At 37.3% G+C, this 20,551-nt stretch overlaps 1 protein-coding gene across 10 annotated transcripts in view; it reads left to right on the forward strand.

Annotated features, from left to right (window-relative positions):
• The window catches only part of p120ctn (adherens junction protein p120), a 199,352-nt gene that overhangs the window by 21,587 nt on the left and 157,214 nt on the right, over nucleotides 1-20,551 (forward strand). The gene's annotated exons all lie outside the window — the stretch shown is intronic.

Consider the following 20,551-nt stretch of genomic DNA (forward strand, 5'->3'; position numbering starts at 1 on the left):
TATGGGAAATTATTCTTCGATGCTATAAAATGTACATTCTCTCTCTCTCTCTCTCTCTCTCTCTCTCTCTCTCTCTCTCTCTCTCTCTCTCTCTCTCTCTCTCTCTCTCTCTCTCTGTTTTTCTTTCGCAATTGTATCAAGTAATTGCACTGAATAACTGAATAACGTTAGCAAACGTTTGATTCCTATATTTTTAATTCTTTTTTTATTTCTCAAGTTTATTCTTTCCTGTTACTTGTTTTGGGTTTAAATCCAACCCTCCACTGAAGTCGAGTGAACTACTTCTCGGGCGGGTCCATATCAATCATCTAACGAAACATTTTCATTATAACTTATACAATTCTTTGATTGTAGCATCTTCCAAATCATATGATCTTGTGAAAAGTAATGTCTTTAGTTTCTTCTTAAATTCAATTGCCCCCTTTAGGTCCTTCATTTCAGTTGGCAGTTTATTATAATGTCTAGGCGCACAGTAGCTAAAAGCCCTGTCACCAAATTTACTAATTGTTCTTGGTTCAGATAGCCTATGTTTGTCACTCATGTGTCTTATGTTAACATTTGTTTCTAGTACTAGTTTGTTCAAGCATTCTTTTAGATATTTTGGTTCAGTATCTTAAACGTTAGTAAGAGTGGCTTGTATTCAGTTCTTGCCTTTACCGGCAGCCAGTGTAATTTAATTAGTGCAGGGGTAACTCTTTCCCTATTGTGTAGTCCTTTTATTGATTTAGCGGCTCTGTTTTGTACTCTCTGAATTTTCTTCAGCTGATAATTTGGTAAGCCGTAGAACAGAGAGTTGCAGTAATCAATTCTTGAAAATATGTGGTGATTAATGAGTATGGCCATAGACTTTTCATCTAAGTATTTACTAATAAATGCTATGTTCCTAATATGATAGTTACAATTTCTTACCATATTATTTATATGTTCATTCATTGTCAGTCTATCATCCATGATTACTCTTAACTCCTTTGCTAGGGGTGTAGTTTGGCTTGAAACAATAAGAATAGTAATTAGTAGTTTTAGAGGTAAAATATTTGCTGTAGTGAAATTGAAGTGGTTATTAAAAGTTTTTGAAATTTATGTAATTCAAATAATAGTGGAAAGTAACTGGAATTACAGTATTAAATGAATTAATTCTCCAACCTACCGAATGCAAGTCGGTCGTAAAATTGAAAGTTTATGGTGCATCTGTGTAGAAAGAATAATGGTGTGACATTTATTTACGTGACACTTGGGACATATTAGTGGGAAGATCTCAAATACAGAGGTGAAGGCTACAGCGGTCTTCCGTTGTCTTGTCACATGTTAAATGAAATTTATCCAACTATGAGAAGTTTGATTAGCAATGTGAGAAAAACAATAATGGAAAAGATAAAGAAATGTTAGATACATGTTAACGAAACATGAATGCTGTATGTAGGAAGGTTGGTCTGTGGAAAAGAAAATTGTTAAAACAATGTTGTGTTGAAAGCATAACTGACAAAGATTGTATGCAATATTAAATGATCATTGATGTGTCTGAAATGTTTTCATGCATAGGCTTAAATTCTATGAAAGAATCATATTTTTTTGAAGTTATTATATGCAAATTCTAAATTGAGAATCCCGAAACTTGGATTAATTCACTACGATGAGGTATGGTATTATTTTAGTGCCATCACTGCAGCTCACGTGGTACACTGTAGTCGCTACTAAATTTTCTGCAATCATCGTATGACCCCCAACTCCTCCCACTTTTTAGCCCTCTAATATACGTAGATCCTTCACCATCTTGTTTTTCGAACCTTTACTTCACAGTGCAACTTTGGGGTTTTCCCCTCGGAGAGGAATAGCCTTTGGTCCCAACGCCAGGCTATTTGGAGCAAATTAAAATATCTTACCTGGAAAATACTACCATGTTGTTATGGAAAGAAATTTGTCTCAAACCTAAGCGATATGATTGATTTGTTGTGTATAATGGCGTTACTTGGCTATGGTTATCGCTCAAAGGAAAATCCACACCGTAGTTTGAATTTTGTTTTATTGATTAAAAGCACCGAAAGGACTTTGTTATGCTTAGAAAGGAATACAATGGACATTATGACCAAATAGATCTTTGCATGTAAGATATGCTTAGATACTTGATAGTAACTATTTCTCTCTCTCTCTCTCTCTCTCTCTCTCTCTCTCTCTCTCTCTCTCTCTCTCTCTCTCTCTCTCTCAACAGCAGCAGCTGTGGCAGGTTCGCCCCAGCGGTCCGTACTACTTTGAAACTTCTCATTTCCAAGATAATCGTATCTAGTTCTTTGATGTTTAGTCGGTTGGTCAGACCGTAATATTTTCTGGGGATTATTTTTATGGAAAATTGTTATTTCTACTTTGGTTTCGAAGAATTTATTCTTCTATAAGAGAGGGTTAGTTGTGGCCATACCCTTTCCGTGTATTATATATACTTGTACTGTAAGGATGCATACGTATGTAAGTTAACTCACAATCTCTCTCTCTCTCTCTCTCTCTCTCTCTCTCTCTCTCTCTCTCTCTCTCTCTCTCTCTCTCTCTCTCTCTCTCTCTCTCTCTCGTTACGTTGCAATTTAGTTTCCAACATGTGTAAAGATAAGTCTAGCATCTGAAACCCAGCAAATTTTTATCATAACATGATAGTTGACTATATTTCCAGTAACTCATCATGGCATCATGAATGTAATAACCACATTATTTCCCCAGCTCTTGTTTTCGTCTAGAGTTTGTTTACTCCATCCATAGCAGACGGTAGTTTAGATGCTCATCATTGGTCTCATGCTTCATCTTGTGTTGACATCGTCCATGGTGTACTGGCAATAAAGTAGGTTGGTGTATATGTTCGCCGGTGTTTAAAGCCGATGGATGGATGTGTCGGTGGATATGCTTCTGATTTTGTAGTAGCGATAGTAGAGCCTCCTTGCCAAGAGGCCAACTGTCATATGTGTCACTTTGCTTGTCATGCTTCTTTTTATAGTGTTTTTTTTTTTCACTTGATCCGACAAATTGTGTTTTGACTCGGCATTTTTTATGGAAGTTGATCTAGTTTGGTATTGCGGTTTGTTACTTGACCTAGTGATTCATTTGGAGGAATCCAGATTTGTTACTTAACCAAGTGATTCATTTGGACATCAAGGTTTGTTATCTGACCAAGTGATTCATGGTGACATCGAGGTTTGTTACTTTGACCAAGAAGTTCATTTGTAGGAATCCAGATTTGTTACTTAACCAAGTGGTTCAGTAGGACATTTTGTTTGTTACCTGACCAAGTGATTCATGGGGACATCAAGGTTCGTTACTTGACCAATGATTCATTGGGAGATTGAGGTTCGTTACTTGACCAATGATTCGCTGGGACATTTTGTTTGCGACTTGACCAATGATTCAATGGGACATCAAAGTTTGTTACTTGACCAATGATTCAATGGGACATCAAAGTTTGTTACTTGACCAAGTGATTCAATGGGACATCAAGGTTTGTTACTTCACCAATGATTCAATGGGACATCAATGTTTGTTACTTGACCAAGTGATTTAATGGGACATCAAAGTTTGTTACTTGACCAAGTGATTTAATGGGACATCAATGTTTGTTACTTGACCAATGATTCAATGGGACATCAATGTTTGTTACTTGACCAATGATTCAATGGGACATCAATGTTTGTTACTTGACCAATGATTCAATGGGACATCAAAGTTTGTTACTTGACCAATGATTCAATGGGACATAAAAGTTTGTTACTTGACCAAGTGATTCAATGGGACATCAAGGTTTGTTACTTCACCAATGATTCAATGGGACATCAAAGTTTGTTACTTGACCAAGTGATTTAATGGGACATCAAAGTTTGTTACTTGACCAAGTGATTTAATGGGACATCAATGTTTGTTACTTGACCAATGATTCAATGGGACATCAATGTTTGTTACTTGACCAATGATTCAATGGGACATCAATGTTTGTTACTTGACCAATGATTCAATGGGACATCAAAGTTTGTTACTTGACCAATGATTCAATGGGACATAAAAAGTTTGTTACTTGACCAAGTGATTCAATGGGACATCAATGTTTGTTACTTGACCAATGATCCAATGGGTCATCAAGGTTTGTTACTTGACCAAGTGATTCAATGGGACATCAATGTTTGTTACTTGACCAATGATTCAATGGGACATCGAGAGTTGTGGATTAACCAAGTGATTCATCGAGTATCTGGCTCTTTCAGTACATAGCTCCCTTTAACTTTATAGCCTTCGACTCCGAGATATTTTCAATTTCTTGAAAAATTGCTGCCCAATCTTGTTGCATTATGGAAGTGATATCGATCAGTATATGCATTCACGCAGGTGGTAATACCTTCAAGGGACCTCAGTAAGCATTACAAAAGGGGTCTTTGCACACCCACTCTGTCTTAATTTCTTCCACTTTGCTTGACAGAATTGTTTAACTACTAGTACTTCTTGGTGCAACTTTTTTTCCGTGTTGCATTTCTACGCCGAAGGGCCTCCCGTCCCCAGCATCGTTCAATATGGCCAGAATTTTATAAAATCCCTTTAGATCCATTATAGTAATTATATCAATCCATTTATAGTAGGCATTATATATATATATATAATATATATATATATATATTTATTTATTTATTTATTTATTTATTTATTTATTTATACAAACACACACACACAAACAAACGCGCGCACATACTTGGAAACATTTATAATGTACATACAAACAAGCACATACAGTTTTCTTCAAAGACGCTTTACTTGTTAGTAACTATGGAAATAGGAGTCGTTAACGATCAGTTCCTCTTCAGAATCCATCTCCTTTTGACGCCTTAGCTTCTGCAAATCTAACGCTGCCTTTCATCCCGCACGCCCACAGTGACTCAGCCGTTGTTACGGTCAATCTAGTGCTATCTGCAGTGTATTCTCATTGATAAATATCTCTGGCCTTTCCATCACTCAACTCCGGTTTCCTCTTGCGTTCTTCAGTATGTTTTGTTCTGTTTTTAGTTGTTTTTTGTTCATTATATATATATATATATATATATTTATATACTGTATTATATATATATATATATATATATGTATATATATATATATATATATGTATATATATATATATATATATATGTATATATATATATATATATATATACACATATATATATATATACACACATATACTGTATATTCGGTCACGCCAGCTCTCCCTGTTCTTGGGGTAGGGGGAGGAGTGGTCATACCCTGGTTTGAGATGTGTGTGTTTTGTGCATATAAGTATTTAACCGTCATTTTTGGACGTATCGCGTACACTAGGTATCATTAATTTCATACCATTGCTTAAGAAAACATGTAAGTAAAAATCATGCAAGCAAAGGCTTTAGCAACAATGTATAAGAAGTAATGCTCATTATAGAAGCCTGCCGAATGTAAATGAATGTTGTTTATATCAAAGGGAGTGTTATTCCCCCGGGGGTGGGGGGCCGGTTGTTGGTCAAACGTGTAATCAAGGGTAACTCTTGCAGACTTGTACTGTAACTTTATCCAGTACGAATAGAACGTGTTTCTCACTGAAGCCGCAACTTAGTTTAGCAATTTGTATGAAGCTTCGCCTCCAATCAAAGACTTTAATTTGTGTTTTGAATTGTGTTCATACTAATAATTGGTTGTTATTTGTGTTTGTCATTAATGATAGGTTTTAGTTAGTGTTTTTTTTAATATTAATAGGTTTTGATTTACTCACTACCAATATTGGGTTTTAATTTTTGTAGAATAATGATTCAGAAAAGCACGAGGCTTTATTAAACAGTTTCCCTTAAGAATTAGTCATTAGTCTTGGAATTCATGGGGAAAAAATAATACAAACTTGTCGCAGTTGAATAAATAAAAAAGTATTTGCATTTACATCAATATGAACGCACATTGATAAACTACATCCTGGCGTACTAAAGTACAGTTGATGAAGCGTCACCACAAAATTTCATAGGCTTTCCTGGCTGGTTTGGTCTCAAAATACCAGGAAGGAGCATAATACAATTCAGGCATTTTTGACGTCAAAAGCCCACTCCAATGGAGGTGCTCTCTGTAGGCACAGCCAACTCGAAACCTTAGTGTGACACGCGTACGATCGATCGGGGAAATAGATGACGATTTTACAATGAGAGAGAGAGAGAGAGAGAGAGAGAGAGAGAGAGAGAGAGAGAACCATTCTTGAATTTCCTATGTAGCCCATCGCTCGTAGGTTGGCAACTAACGAGATATGAAATGCCGTAAAGGTTGCTATATATAAATATATGGCACGGACTGGAAATTCGTAACATATTTCATTTTTCCCTGGAGGTCACAAAACGGGCGCTCTGCCTCCCCCAAGTGCTCTAAAATTTGCTCACAAGCCTTGCCTCCCAACGTTCTCTTTCGCTCATTTTTTAGACTACAACAAAACTTTAATACAAAATCTATTTTTTTTCCACATGGAGTTTTTGTTCCATTAATTGTAGTATGCTGCCTAGATAAAGGGATTTATTATAATGGCATATATATTCGTGGTTAACAGCGTAAAATAATAAATTTTGCCTATTTATAGGATAAGTTCGTATGGCTGGAAAAAAAGTTAATTTGGCAAATTTTCTGTATTGAAAGATAGTCTTAATACATTGCAATTTTGATTATCTAATATTGATACCAAATCCCTCATGATTTTTTTTATTGAAATATTTTTGCAGCTAAAACGACTTATCTTAACTTAAATATATTTCAAATATTTTGCTTGTAACCTTTCGTGTTAATTTAACCAGCCCATATAACTAAAAACCTGTTATCTATAAATGTCTGTTGACTGTCTTCAACGGTGAAATTAAAACTAGGCATATTTACTTTTTTAAACTCCTCCTCATTTCTCGAAAGAACTACTCAAGCTCTTATTAACCTATATAATCCAAGCAATCCCCCTCCCACCACTAGGGGGTGTGGGGAGAGGGACTTCGTGTCACATTGACCGTTATTAGAACAGTCAGGGCTCTTCGTAGAAGAGTTGCACCCCGGATCCCAATATCACATGATATGATTGGTGGATATTGAACATCATGCAATGAGTCCAATTCTGTGGAAGCGATTTAGCATGACATGCGACTAAGCAAACTACGAGGGCCCACGCACGCACGAAGCATGGGCATCATTGAAGGGATTTTTCCATCTTGCAGAACCCACTTTTTAGATTCTAGCTTGCTTTCTTCCGTCTTGCTGTCCAGCCTCTAATAGCTGAAACTCCCTAGCTCTTTTTATTTCGAGATTTCTATAATTTTGTAGCTAATTTTGTTAAACTCTGATACAAAAGGTACAAAAATCAATCTTTGCTTTACCGCAAATAACACTTTCCTTTTCAGTACTAATAAACTATAACCTTAAACATAAATTTCTCAGGAATACTTTAAAACAAAACTTATTAAATCACTTCATTGTGCAACTGAATGGTCCTCCTTCCCCAGCGGTGGGCCATATGACTCAACTAACATAAATCTAATTACACTATATTCTCATGTTATTTGTCCTCTCTCTCTCTCTCTCTCTCTCTCTCTCTCTCTCTCTCTCTTTTTTATTTAATTTTTTTTTTAGGTGAATGGCAATCAATAAATTGTGCGTTTATATTCGACAAATTAAGCAGTTTCATGTATATACACAGTATATAAATATTAACAGGCGGTTCCGGAATTGTATTGATTTTTGGGAGGTAATGCCGTCAGTGCACCCCACGTAGTGTACTTTAGGTATTAGTTTCCTTTTTGATGGTTTCTGCTACACCTACATATACTGAATGGCCCCCAGGTCCCTGTGCCTGGCTATTTAGTCCTAATTCATACATCCACCCCATCATAGAGTCTATTTGCCACAAATTAGACAGTAAAATTATTAAGAATTTTTATTTTCTTAGATTCTTGCTGTAGGAATTTCTTTTAGTTAATTATTATAGCCGAAGAGTATTCGGGGTTTGTTGTTGCCCTATTTCTGTCAAACATACAAAGCTGTGAAAAAAAAATAAGGAAATCTAGAGATTCCCACGTACAGTGTACCACATTTAAGGATAATCTTTACCAGACTGCATGCTTCTTTTCAGCAATCTAATCTCTCTCTCTCTCTCTCTCTCTCTCTCTCTCTCACTCACTCTCTCTCTCTCACTCTCTCTCTCTCTCTCTCTCTCTCTCTCTACACCAGACATTACATGCTTCTTTTCAGTAATCTAATCTCTCTCTCTCTCTCTCTCTCTCTCTCTCCACCAGATATTACATGCTTCTTTTCAGCAATATAATTCTCTCTCTCTCTCTCTCTCTCTCTCTCTCTCTCTCTCAAGAGTCCCATGTCCTGTTATCTTTTATCTTTTGATTAGTGGTGTTGATAATAACCTACGATCCCCATTTTATATCTTTATTTGCCTTATCAGATACGTATTAAAAAAATCCCAGTTCTAAAGTTAACCCGCAAAAGAAATGAAGCAACCTTTAACGGTTGCAACTCAAAGACTTGGCCCTTATTCCATCTTGCTGTCCAACTCTTATTAACCTTTACTTCGTAGTGCAACTACGTTTAAGGTTGTACCTTGTCGCTGAATGGTCTCACGGATCCCAGTGCTAGGTCATTTAGCCCAAATTTGTAAATCCTATCCATAACAAACTTATAAACACACTTCTTTATTAGGAGTTAATTGCGAAATAGATCTTACCGAAACATTTATACTTGTCAAGTCCAAACTTGCAGCGAATATTTTTAGTTGAACAGGCTAACACGTCTCTTTTTATAAGTATATATATATATATATATATATATATATTTATATATATTATATCGTATGAGAGAGAGAGAGAGAGAGAGAGAGAGAGAGAGAACTGGATCATGAATAAGATTCTGATGTTAGTCGGTCTCGGGGTAAACTGAATGCATTATTTGAAAGTTATTAACGGAGCCTTTTGTTCCGTAGCTGCCCTACGTCTGTACATGCTTTCTTCCATCTTGCTATCCGGCTCCTTGAACTTTTACTTCATAAGGAACTGCGGGGTTTCCTCCAAGTCCCACCTCTGCACTGAAGGGGCTACCAGGCCCTAGTGCCAGGCCTTGGGCCTAAATTCAATCACTAACTGAACAGCATCTAAAATTCTTTACCAGGGTTGTGGTGGCCGATGTGGTAGCGTCCCTGACTGGTGAACGCCCGAGTGGGGTTCGAGTCCCGCTCAAACTCGTTAGTTCCTTTGGTCGATGCAACCTTACCATCCTTGTGAGCTAAGGATGGTAGTTTTGGGGGAGCCCATAAGCTTATCTGCTGAGTCATCAACAGCCATTGCCTGGCCCTCCTTAGTCCTAGCTTGGGTGGAAAGTGGGCTTGGGCGCTGGTCATGTGTGTATATGGTCAGTTTATGGCATTTTCCTGCTCGATTGGGCAATGTCACTGTCCCTTGCCCCAGCCATTGATTACCTTCATGTGCGTGAATCGTGACAGATCCCTGAAGTTAAACATACGCGATTTACGAACCACATCGAATATCTTTCTGTCACCTGTGAACATATCTGGGCGAAGCTTTCTGTCCTGGCTAAGAAGATTTGGAAGCCGCTTTTGTAATAGATTTCCATACGTGCTTGAACGCTTCTCGGCAACCCTGAATATAACGTGAGACATTTTCATTACAGAGATCGTGCTCCATGAAGGTTTTATTATTATTATTATTATTATTACTATCCAAGCTACAACCCTAATTGGAAAAGCAAGATGCCATAAGCCCAGGGGCTCCAACAGGGAAAAATAGCCCAGTGAGGAAAGGAAATAAGGAAATAAATAACTGAAGAGAACAAATTAACAATAAATCATTCTAAAAAGGTAATGTCAAAAGAGATATATCATATATAAACTATTAACAACGTCAACAACAAATATGTCATATATAAACTATAAAAAGACTTATGTCCGCCTGGTTTATCAAGAAAGGGCCTCGTCTACAGCAGCAATGACGCTGTTAGAGAATTGCTTCGTGTGCTTGATCAAGGACAAGTGCAGCGTTGTAGCTAGTAAACTTGAATGCAGTGTCGGGTTCCTTTTCACCCTGGGAATTTCTTCTTTGGGAGTCAACTCTATTCATCAAGGGATTCCCCCCCCCCCCTATCTGCCTTTTAAAAGTCTTTATTATACGTTAAAGGGGGCGGACCCTTATTGCGCCTTGTGTGGCAATTGTAGTCATTACTTAAGGAGAAGGGGGTTGTAGCATCCCTACTGTCCTTAGCACTCATATTTTTAATCCTTCTACTTTACCTCCATGGCCGCTTTCTTTCTTTTTCATTTTGGTCTTTTAAAATTTTAGCGGGTTTTTGCCTTGGCCAAAATTCACCCCCTTCAAAATCCCATAGATTTTGAAAAAAATCCATTGAAGTACAAGTATGCAGTGGAGTTAAGATCAAAACTAGAAAAGTACTCTGGAGTGTTCAGACTTCTGCTACGGGAGCTTATTTCTTGAAACCAGGCTCATTCGGTCAAACAAACAGACTAACAGGGGCATAAGCATAACCTCCTCCCAACTTCGTTGGCGGAGGTAATAAGACTGATGGACGTGAAAATTGCATGCTCTCTACTGAGTGCTCCTCTAGTTCATAATGTTGAACCTGTGCGCTTAAAGGTATCCCCACCCCAATCTCAAAATTCATAAATCTAGTTCCAAAGACTTAAGCTTTTATACAATATACAGAATAGAATGTTTACATTTAGAAGAAAAAGTCAGTTTTATTAATTGTCTCGTTTTGTCTACTTAGAGAAGAGGATAAAGCTACTGTTACATTACTTGAGAAAATAGAGGGGTTCTGTTACGGTGGCTGTCCTTGCATTGTTGTCGGCGAAAATACTTGAAGTGTCCGTGATAATAACGTTGCAATTTCGGCAGTTTTTATATCATGATACACCACCTTAAACCCACATAATAAAAATGTTTCATGTGTCTAAAGGTGTCATAAAGAGATAACATTTTTGTTTTTCTTATTCAATATACTGTATATGACTGAAAGATGCATTCCATTTCTTAAATTTTAAGCACTCTCGCACCGTTTGTTGGGAAATTCAGTAATATTCAATTATAAAATGAGTGAGATTTACTACGCATTTTGTGTAGTAGGGTACACTTCAAGGGTGCGCGCTCTCTCTCTCTCTCTCTCTCTCTCTCTCTCTCTCTCTCTCACATGAATGTAAAAGGTTATTTTCATTATTGCTAATATTTTTTTTTTACCTATTATTGGATGTCTTTTTACTTTTGGTCTTGATTTTTTATGATGCATAGACTATCTTTTTTATGGGTTTTAGAAGGCAGCAGGGAAACAAGAGTTTGTGAAGATGGCAATTTAGGTCAGCCTGATAGATGTAGCTTTAGTAATAAAGTATAAATTATTGTTCTTAATACAAATGAAAATTAGGGAGGCAGATGACGAAACACAAATTGTTTGGGGCCCGGGTGTCAAAATAAAGGACCACTCCCTCAAGTATCTAGTTCCTTTTTATAACTAAATATAAGGTGTATGTTTGTCCTAGATTCTGAGCGATTTATCTTGTTGCCTGTCTGAGGATCATATAGAGATTTTTGGATAGCGCAGTAAACACTGATTCCGAAAGTGTTCATTTTTTATTTTCTCAGAATTTCAAACTGTCATAATAATTACTTATAGATGTGTTGCAAGTCAATGTTTTCGGATTAATTATAGTGACAGACGGTCCAATGGTGGATCACAAACACTTCCATCAACTTTGCAGGCCATGGCTAGCAGACCATAAATCCTGTTGTGTTGATTTGGTCGACAAGAGGAAGCTGTTCCAAGTTCCCGACCCGTTAGAAAGACGACAAACAAATAACAGCCAGTGACGAATGTTTGAATGTGTGTCTAATGTACAGGAAAGGTACATGTCTCCGAGTAACCTGTAGCCGTCCCCTTTTGTATTCTCCCAACCAACAGGTGTCTGTCGGTTGTGTTGGGATACCTCTCTCTCTCTCTCTCTCTCTCTCTCTCTCTCTCTCTCGTAGCCGACTTAGGAACACTTCTTGTCAAGAAATTGATTGACGTCAAGTGCCATACGCCTCAGGAACAGCAGGTTACGTAGGTAAAAGTGCCAGGAAGAGAAGCACACAAGGAGGGTAAGAAATCAGTGAGGACATTGATGTGAAGCGAGAAAATAGTGGTGATATTTGATGTGAAAAGACTTTTCTTAAATAACTTCTATGGTGAATTGAAAAGAAAACAAATTAGTAGCAGGTACACACACACACACACACACACACATTCTAGCGTTGCTCTCACGACTAAGAGTAATCTGAAGAACACGCGTTTGATGCTTTTAGAACGTGTTGGAGTTGGGACGCCGGGACGATCTTATCAGAGGGAATCGGAAGATATCTTTTTTCTTTTTTTAGGAGAAGAAGCGATAGCCTTGTATTTTCATTGAGGTGGCACTTGGGAACGAGGGGGGTTTTTGAGTACTGAGGAGTTTGTGGGGTGAGGGTTTGTGTTGCAGGTGTGGTTGGTAATGTTCTTAGAAAGGGAGGTGGGGGGGTGGGGGGAGAGAAGAGTTAGGCCAGCGGAGGGTTGGTTGGTGGAAGGCGGTGGACTTATTGATTGAGGAGGAGTAAGCGCGGAAAGAGAGAGAGAGAGAGAGAGAGAGAGAGAGAGAGAGAGAGAGAGAAGGCCGTCTGCTGTGGTAGTTGGAACCGTGCGCGTGTCTGTGTATGTATGTCGATATGTATGCCATATCTGCGTGTGCGTTTGTGTATGTAATTGCACAAATACTATTCAGTATTGAAATGCTCTTTTGCGTCTCATTGTTTATCTTGCTTGGCATAAGAGCACTTGCTTATTCTATAGTAATCAAGCGAGTTGATGTGATCTCATCACGTGTCGGCATAAATTGTCGTGTGCAGCATCTTTTGAGATGGCCTTTCTCAGGCTGAGTGATGTGGCCGACGCTTCCTGATTTTGCATGTGTATAAATACCCAGTTGCTGGTGCGATCATTACCATACTACCCCCAGAGATTTTAATTGAACTGTATTTTGCCCTGTCTTAACTGAACTTAGTTTTTGCCCTCATTTATCTTAGCTGAACTTCGTTTTTTCTCTTATTTTTCTTAATTGAACTTAGTTTTTTCCGTTATCCTAACTGAGCTGTATATTTTCCTTATTTACATTAAATGAACTGTATTTTTCCCTTATTTATCTTGGCTGTATTTCCCCTTGTTTATCTCAACTTGCCTGGTTTTTTTTTCATATTTAACTTAACAACGGTATTTTTATCCCTCATTTAAATTAACAACTGTATTTTCCCCTTATTTATCTCAACTGAAATGTATTTTCCCTTATTTAACTTAACTGTATTTCCTACCCCTTATATATGTAAACTGAACAGCATTTTCCCCCTATTTAACTTGACTGTTTTTTCCCCTTATTTAGCTCAACTGAGGTGTATTTTCCCTGATTTATCTTGATTGAACTGTTTTATCCCCTAATTCATCTTAACTGGACTGTATTTTCCCTTAGATTGTCTATTTATTAATTAATCTAAGAGCGTAATGGAGAATACCTAAAATTTTAGTAAAGCAATTAAGTAGTTTTTGAGACAATAAATAATGAGAAGATGAATTTTGAATGACCTGACCCCTAAGACTGAACGCAAAAAAAAAAAAAAAAAAAAAAAAAAACCGCCAGTGAATGAAAAGGTCTGAAGATTACCTCGGTCACAATTCAATTCTTGGATGACCAAAAAGATTAAAATAAAAAAAAAAGGAAGAAGGACTGTTGGCTCCTGGTGATGAAGATGATGATGGAGCTGTAAACTTTGCAAATCTAGACCGGAATGGTTTTCTGCCCTCGGGCAGGAGATAACAGCTGTGAAAATGTATCGGTTTTACAGGTATCACAGTATATTTTATTTTAAAACGTAGTCTGTGTCACGGTTTTTTTTTTTCAACATTACCCCTGTATACTTGTCTCTATACTGTTCCGATATTAAAATTGTTAATTGTGGTACCAAGTTATAATAAGGTTTGATTATTTTTTATGGGCAGAAAGTTTTCTCTTGTCCATGGGTAAATGTAAACAAGTATATCTATCCAATTGTGTATCTCTCTCTCTCTCTCTCCTCTCTCTCTCTCTCTCCCTCTCTCTCTCTCTCTCTCTCTCTCTCTCTATATATATATATATATATTATATATATATATATATATATAAATATAATCTATGTATAGTAGCCAGTAACGAGTGATTCCACCAGGGTACTAATTGGAGATTTCGTGAGTTTGATTGTTCATGAGGTGTGGTTCGGGGTTCGTTTTTAGTAGTCTGTAGTAGGTCTGTTGCCGGTACCTAGAGTGAGAGGCCGCGGTGGGAGGAGAGATAGGGATGCCACTCCAGCCTTTAGGGGCCCTGCTAGACGTAACAAGAAGCTGCTCTCTCTCTCTCTCTCTCTCTCTCTCTCTCTCTCATATCTGAGTCACGTTTCCCTGTGATTTTTACTTATATACTGTATATATATATATATATACAGTATATATATATATATATATATACAGTATATATATATATATATACAGTATATATATATATATATATATACAGTATATATATATATATACAGTATATATATATATATATATACAGTATATATATATATATATATATATAATATGATATGATATAGATAGATGGACATGCTATTTTCCCTGTTGGAGCCCCTGGGCTTATAGCATCCTGCTTTAACCAAAATGTTTGTAGCTTAGCAAGTAATAACGAGATAGCAATGATAATGATAATAATAATAATAATAATAATAATAATAATAATAATAATAATAATAATAATGTGCCTTCTGTCATCTCACGACAACACTTCATCTTCGTAAGGTGGAAACGACAATCTCCGATGAGGGCCCTGGAATGACATCTTCGTCGGGAGTGGTTTTGGGGCATGTTGTTGTCTTCTAGAACCTCAATGGAAAATTCTTTTCGTCTTCAAAGTCATTTATTGTATAATATATTTTCAAATTTCAACATACCTGAATTTATTCACAAATTTTGAATTTTGTAAATAAATTTATATTTTGCCACCCATTATATTGAAGTGTATTTCAATTGAGCAATGTAACTATAAAGGGTAAATGTGTATATATAAAAGAACATACTCTTCAAAATCCCATTTTTTCTAGCTCAAATCATCCCACCACACGTACCCATTTCCCTTAAAATTTTAGGTTTTTGTCTCGACATATTGTTTTTATTGAAGTCGTTAACTGGAAACTTGCTTTATTTCAATTTGCATCATCCCCATTCTGTCCGGTAAGACTTTTATCACAAACTTTTACCCCCCCCCCCTCTCTCTCTCTCTCTCTCTCCTCTCTCTCTCTCTCTCTCACGAATTGTCTTTTCTTCGTCCTTGCCTGTTTTACTTATTATTATTCAATATTTTTGGACATCGTTTGTAATTACCTGTTGTTATTTATATTTTTTCTTTTTGGTTCCCATTTTTTTCTCAGGTTTATTTTTTCCCACTTTTTTCTCACGACTTTCTTCCCGTGTTCCTCCCGTACTTCTTCGTCCTTTCATTCTCACTGCATATTTTTTTTTGATCGAAGATCTCTCATGAAATTCCACTTTTATACCCATAATTGTATGCTTGAAAATAGTATTCAATTGTTAGAAATATGTTACAACACTTCCCCTCATGAATAAGCTGCTTCACGTTTGAAATCCTGCTTCACTTTGAAGATATGTTTAAAGAAAGGAATAAGATTTAACATTCCACCTCTTGGTAACTCACAAACAGAGGCCATATTTAAAAAACGCATTTTGCTCTGTAAGCTGCTGTTATTACATTCCGTTTAAACCTTACATTACATTCTGTCTCGAACATCCTTAGGGGTAAGGCCTGTTTTCACGACTGCCTAGTTTTCGAGGATAGTTTCCCCTTTGCTGAGTTAGCGTAAGTTGCTTCATGAACCTTGACCCTAAATGACGCCTAAACATTTCCATAACCTGAGCTGTCTATTTGGTACGTTATGGGGCTTAGTACATTTTTTGTATATTCTTTAATTTGCATCATAACGTTCACTTTTCTTGAATTTTTGTCACAAAGAAGGGCGACACACAAACCTAGATATCCTGGAACTTAAAGATAGGCCAAAACGATGCTGATGACCTAGAATAGAGGAAAGATTTTTAAAAAGTCTCAGAAGCCACTATCCTAGGGTAATAGCCAGTCGTGAAAATAAGTCTTAACCCTAAGGATGTTGGAGGCAAACTGGCTTACTTAAATGTTGACGATTTGCATGGGATTATTTTCCACATAAGAGCCAACCGTGATAAAGGGGGTGGTTGGGGAGTGGGTTTGTCTACAAAGCTCAAGAAACTTTGACAAAATTCTTGCCCTCATTCTGGCAGGAATATTCTCTTTCGTAGAATTGTAGTTTTGCTCTTGGACCACACACGGTATACTGTCGGTAGGACTATTACTTGGGTCCTTGCAGTCCTCCTTCAGCCTTTAGATGCAGTTTATTTCCGTACTTTACCTCTGTTTCCGCTTCCATTTTTTTTTTCTGCTGTTCCTCTTTAACATTTACTGTAGTGTAACTTTATGGTTTTCCCCAGTTGCACAAATTCGCTGAATGCTTAGAAAGACCCCAGCGCAGGCCTTTATAATGACGCAAATTCTTACATCCAATCCACAGGCCCAGTACTGGGTGTTATAACCTATATTCTTTAATCATTTCCACAAGCCCCAGCACAGGGTGTTATAACCCAAATTCTTAAATCCAATCCACAAGCCTCAGCACGGGGTGTCATGACTCTCTTCTTAAATTCAATCCACTTGCCCCAGTGCAGGAGTTTATAACCTAAATTCTTAAATCCAGTCCAGGGCTTTATAACCTAAATTCTTAAATCCTATCCACAGGCCCCATGCTTGGTTTTATAACCCAATTCTTAAATCCAATTCACATGAGAGAGAGAGAGAGAGAGAGAGAGAGAGAGAGAGAGAGAGAGTAAAATAGTTTATGAAATTTTGTCTGAGTTACACATGATGCAATTTTATCTTTACCAGTATGTAATGGGATTAAAGATTTAAAGAATATGGCTGTTACCCAGATTTCCCTTCTCCTCTTCCTCTTGAATAAGAGAAAATTTTAAGAAGGACGATTTAGCTTGTTTCGTGGCTTCTCGTAAATATGTTTTAATTAATCTGTCCGTTTAGTGTCTTATAATTCTTATTTGTTTTTGTATTTATTTATGATTATTATATTTATCATCACAATGTTTGCCTTAATTTCTTTGTGTGGAGGTATCCATTTGACTTATTCATTTTGCTCTCATGCTTTTATCGCATAAAAAGTTTCTGCCAAGTGGATTCTGTCAAAAAAAGGGATCTTATTAGCGTTAACGCCTTCTCTCCCCGCAGCTGTTATACGTCCGTAGTGCAAATATGTCTGAATTTCTTGCATGACGAGAAACTATCTCATCTGTATTAGTTTTTTTTTTTTTTTTTTTTTTTTTTTTTTTTTTTTCTCGTCCATTCAACTATTAAAAGTTAACAAACAAATGGTATCTGCACTGTTAAATAAACAAACATCGTCACACTGTCAAGTATCCTCTCATGAGTACTTTGGAAGAGATGACCTCTTCCTTCCTGGCTTGGCATTAAAAGGAAAGCCAACGCGGGCCATAAAAGCATCCTCGGCTCTTTCACGTCAACCTGGTGCCTGTTAATCTGTGAAAGGCAAATTTTACACAGATGCTGGGGATGGTTCGGGGATGGGATGAGGATTTAAAAGGGTTGCCTTTTGTCTTTCCATTTTAAAATGGTTTCTGATGCCCTTAAATCACCATTTTGATTGGTCTACAATAATATGAATATAAACCAATATGTACTAATTTATTGAATTTTTCTTACCATTTTATCTTCAAATTAGAGTAAATGTTTATTTTAAGTTTTATTTTTTGGTAAGGCTTGGCGATATTAAATTTTGAATTTCCTTTATTTTTCCTCTTGCAAAGGTTTCTGAAGTAGATTTGAGTCTGAAGTAAATACTTAGTGGTTTGGATATAGAAGATTCTTTGTGGCCTATCCTCTGTCCCTATTTAATTTTTCTCTTTTCCCCATTTATTCCCTTTAGTGTCTCCATTTTGAGCTGTGTAAACTTCAACTTAACCTTGTTTCATTCTTAAATCGCATCCACGACCTATTATTTGATCGAGTTTAAAGGTTTAAAGGCTGCTCATGAATGGTAGAGGCAAGAGACAGTGACATTGCCCAAGCAAACAGGACAATACACTAGAGACTGACCATATGTACGTATGATCAACGTGTAAACCCCCTCTCCATCCAAGCTGTGACCAGCGAGGGCCAGGCTATGGCTGCTGATGACTCAGCAGATAGACCTATAGGCTCCCCCAGACTTCCTCCATCCTTAGCTCACAAGGATAGTGAGGTTGCAGCGACCAAAGGAACTAACGAGATTGAGCGGGACTCGAACCTTAGTCTGTCGTTCACCAGTCAGGGACGTTACCACATTGGCCACCACAACAAGAATCGACCGATTCGTTGCAATCACGGTATGTGGACCGTGGTTACAACAAAACTTTATATAATATATATATATATATATATATATATAAACGACAGTCTTACATTAATGCAGCGACTGCTCTTAATAGCCTCGGTGGGCCACTGTTAGCCCAATTTTAAGGAAAAGGGAACTGGGACCGAATTCCCAAGTTCTATAGTTAGGTGTCGGGTTCAAAGGGCATGCGGTAGGTCAAGGTGAAGAATGTTGGAAAGGTGGTATCTTGAAACAATTCAGTGTGCAATGAAGGTCGTGCCATTTGCTTCCTGTATTGCTGTAATCCTTAAACCTGGCCTGTCATTACTGGTAAGGCAAATCTTTGCCTTAACGTTAAAGGATGACATTAATGCTCAGGAAATAAGTAGTTTTTGGAATGCAAGTATTTTGGATTCTCAGAAACATGAGAGAGAGAGAGAGAGAGAGAGAGAGAGAGAGAGAGAGAGAGAGAGAGAGAGAGAGAGGAGAGAGAGAGAGAGAGAGAGAGCGCACGCACTCAGTTCATCCTTGATTATTCTTGATTTAGTCTTCATTTCCCGGTTTCTTTCTTCCATCTTGCTGCCAAACTTTCACTTCATGGTACACAGCAGGGTTTCTTACAGCGTCAAATGGTCTCCCCGGACCCAGCGATTTGCCATATGCTCCAATTTCATAAATCCATTCTTTCATCTTTAATGATTTTCGTAAAGCTTTTGACATGGAAGATGTTTTTGATTCATACGAGTACCACTACCATGTTGATTTCCAATTACAATAATTACAAAACTACTGGCAAAGGTTGTGACTTTACTTCGTTAAAATTAGGTAGCGCCCAAGGAGGCCACTGATGACCGTTTGCTAAAATTGATTGATACATTTTCTGGAGCCCTTTTAACAAACATTAAAAAGGGGGTTTCTTCTAAAAGGAATTTCATTTAAGGGGCTTTTAAGTAGCATGATCCCTACGCTGAATAGTAACATTAATACCTGGTAAGGTGGCCCAAGTATTGAAGCCTAAATTTGACTTCACGCGACTCCTTTTCAGTGTTGTAATACCGTGGCGATATAGATAAAGAGTTTAATTTCATTATACTTTGAAAACTATGAAAATATTCCTCCCCTTGATTTGCAAACCTTCATTTAATGTAATACGAATTACCAACATATCAAGTGCATAAAGTACGTCGCAAGGCTATTATCCTTGCCAGATGTTACTGAAAAATTATTCTATAATTTATCATAGGGAGAGGAATATTGGTCAGCATTAAGATAGGGACAGTTTCTGGCCTAATGGCCAAAAGGTTGATTTTGCAACAACCGTCCGGATATGCATGAAACATCCAAACATCATCCCTCTGTGGTGTTCCTAGTACATGATCCAGCGAGCCCTCGGGTTCATCTGGAAATAGACACGCAAGTGGAATAGGTCACCCCGGAGATTAATGGTCACATGCATCCCTTTAGTATCCCGTTCGTTCTCTGTAATGCATCATCTTTCATGTGCCTCTTGCTTTCGTTTTTTTTTCTCCAAACCGGACCCATGTACGTTATTCCTTGGCATTGTTGGTTGGTGTGTGTATTACGTTTGGTATGTAGTATGTGTGTGTTCGTTTGATTGGAATGTAGAAATAGTGTGTAATGAAGCTAAGTATCAATACAAATTATATTTATAGCATGAGGAAAGGAGCTTTGCGTTTCATGTATTCTGTAATGTGATTGCAATTAAAATCCTCTTTGTTCAGGAAGCGCTAAATTTCGTGAAAGATACGGTGAATGGTGATGTATAAGGGCATTACGCATAGCCGATAATTTTCTGTATAGGAATGACATTCATTTAAAGGTTTTTTTTTTTTTTTTTTCCTAGTAACCCAGTGTTAAGGCTAATTGAATTACTCGAGATAGTCACCTGCACATTCATGCTTCATCTTTGGTAGCCCATTGGATACGTCCCTGCC

This window comes from Palaemon carinicauda, chromosome 11 (genome assembly GCF_036898095.1).
Source record: "Palaemon carinicauda isolate YSFRI2023 chromosome 11, ASM3689809v2, whole genome shotgun sequence".
NCBI lineage: Eukaryota > Metazoa > Arthropoda > Malacostraca > Decapoda > Palaemonidae > Palaemon > Palaemon carinicauda.